The sequence below is a fragment of the Borostomias antarcticus genome (assembly GCF_949987555.1).
Source record: "Borostomias antarcticus genome assembly, contig: scaffold_212, whole genome shotgun sequence".
In the NCBI taxonomy this organism is placed as follows: domain Eukaryota; kingdom Metazoa; phylum Chordata; class Actinopteri; order Stomiiformes; family Stomiidae; genus Borostomias; species Borostomias antarcticus.
In genome coordinates this window covers 1-2,500 of record NW_028176612.1, presented here as the reverse complement: position 1 = coordinate 2,500, position 2,500 = coordinate 1, and the positions used below count along the sequence as shown (strand labels likewise).

Below are 2,500 nucleotides of genomic sequence, written 5' to 3'. Positions count from 1 at the left end.
TCTCCCTCTCTCTCCCCACTGAGGGCTGTCTGTCTCTCCCTCTCTCTCTCCCCCTCTCTCTCTCTCCCCACTGAGGGCTGTCTGTCTCTCCCTCTCTCTCCCCACTGAGGGCTGTCTCTCTCTCCCTCTCTCCCTCCCCACTGAGGGCTGGCTGCCCAGTGCTGCTGCGCGTTGTTTAGTAGTGCTTGTGAATGGTCCTCACATTGCTATGTATACTGTACACCAGATTCCAGGTTTATTTATTTGTCACATCAATCAAATCAATCAAAGCTTTATTAGTATAGCGCATTTCATACCCAGAGGCAACACAATGCGCTTTACAGAGAACAAGGGAGGTGGGCATACGACAAGGGATAGGTAGGCATAGGGTAAATCTCGGCAAGTCACCTGCCAAGGGGACTGTAGATGAAAAAATCTACCAGCCAAGTATTTTTTTTTTCTTCAGATAGCCTTCTGAAATCTAGTCGCCAACTGGAAATTGTACCTGCATTTGGCCGGTGGCAGGTGTTCATTTTCAGCCCTGGTTGAGAGTGAGAGAGGATGAGGTGTGGCTGCCTACCTTCCCCACCTGGGGATCTGACAGGAAGTCCAGGATCCACTTGCAGAGGGCGTAGCTTTGCCCCAGGACCCTGAGCTTGGTGTCGAGTCTGGGTGGGGTCATATAGTTGAAGGTACAGTCTCACATAACCCGACACGTTCCCCTTGCTGTTGTCCAGGTAGGATAGGGTGTGGAGGATGTGAGCTATCCTCTCCTCTGTGGATCTGTTGGGTTTGTATGTGAACTATGGGTCTAGTGTGCTGGCCAGTGAGGAGCAGATGTGTTCCTTGACCAGCTTCTCAAAACTCTTCATCACCACAGAGGTGAGAGCTACCGTGCGGTCATTGAGGCAGGCTGGTCTTGGGTTCTTCGGTACGGGGACGATGGAGGACTTCTTGAAGCATGTGGGGACAATAGACTGCGCCAGGGACAGGTGGATTATCAGTGTGAACACAGGAACCAGTTGGTCAGGACCCGCCCTGCGACACCGTCTGGTCCCGCGGGCTTTCCTGGCGTTCACCTGTTCAAACCCCCTTCTGACACCCAGAGAGAGGGCGCTCTCTCCTCCCTTCCGCCAGGAGCAGTGGACTGTCCTCCTCCAGGGGGCAGTCAGGAGCAGTGGGCAGCCTCCGTTCATGGCGCCCGGGGACCAAGTCCAGCTGCTCAGTCCAAGTCTTGGTCAGGAACCGGACTGAAGAGCATCTGTTCTCCTGCATGTTTTTCGTATCGGATTCTTTTTGGAGGAAATCCAGGAGAACATGCAAACTCCACACAGAAAGACCCGGAAACCCTTCTTGCTGCGAGGCGACAGTACTAGGTATTGTGTCACCGTATCGCACGTGAGCGATTTTGCGGTTCGGCGTCCTGCTCAAGGACACTTCGGCGGATCGCCGGGAGCTGGGATCGAACCGGGGACTTTGCGTTCCCAAGCCGGCTGCTCTACCTTCTGAGCTACAGTGCATCTCTTTAGCATAGCGTCCGTGTGGTGCGAGTGTAACTCTATAGTGCTATTCGCCCTGTGAGCACAAGTGAGTCTTGGTGTGTTTAAATCTCAGGAGACATGCAGCGCAACAACACGGCTCTCATTCACAGCTGTATGGAGAGGGGGGAGGAATGTACATTAGCTTGCTAACACACACAGTAACACACACATACAGTAACACACACACACTACATACTCAATACAGTGTTATACTGAAGTCAACCTAATGTACAGTATACTATCAACTGAATAGCTTCTTTTTTTTTTACCCACAAATAATCGTGAATTCATACTTCCCTCAATGTGTCCCTTCAGAATCTGACGTCAAGGAAACAGTTTAGATCCATGACATCAGAATTCAAGAAACCGCTTATAGGGAGGGAAAGTAATCTCATCGCCCCCTAGTGGTGGTGTTCCTAAAGCCGAGAGAATGGGAAAATTGAAAAGTTAGTAGAATGCATTAAATATGATGTACTTGGAGACAAACTTTATTGATTCTGGTGAGCATAGTTCATTTTCAATCACAATCCGAATTATGTATATATTTTTTGTAACGAGGTGTGTGAATTTCAAATCGTTCTGATTAAAACGTGTGTGTGTGTGTGTGTGTGCGTGTGCGCGTGTGTGTGTGTGTGTTCCAGGTTTGACTTCTGTTCAGATACGAGAGAGAAAAGACCGTCTGAGAATTTGGGCCAGGTCCTGTTCGGCGAGAGAATTGAGCCCTCTCCGTACAAGGTACACACACACACACACACAACACTCTCACACACACACACACAACACTCACACACACACACACACTATTTAATATCGTCTTATTACTTTACTAATCCCCTACATGTTTCTCTAGACTCTGCTGCCTTGTTCAAAATGAAGGTATTTTCAATTAAATGTGTGTCTTTGTGTGTGTGTGTGTGTGTGCCTGCCTGCGTGTGTGTTTGTGTGTCTTTGTGTGTGTCTCTGTGTGTGTGTGTGTGTGT

General features: G+C 49.3%; 1 long non-coding RNA gene across 1 annotated transcript in view; it reads left to right on the top strand.

The window, feature by feature from the left end:
• LOC311328164 overlaps positions 1–2,255 on the top strand; it is a 5,098-nt gene extending 2,843 nt beyond the window's left edge. Inside the window, exon 3 of the long non-coding RNA XR_014631179.1 lies at positions 2,162–2,255. This is a non-coding gene — a long non-coding RNA (uncharacterized lncRNA). The remainder of the gene's footprint in view (positions 1–2,161) is intronic.
• The last annotated feature ends 245 nt before the right edge of the window (positions 2,256–2,500 follow it).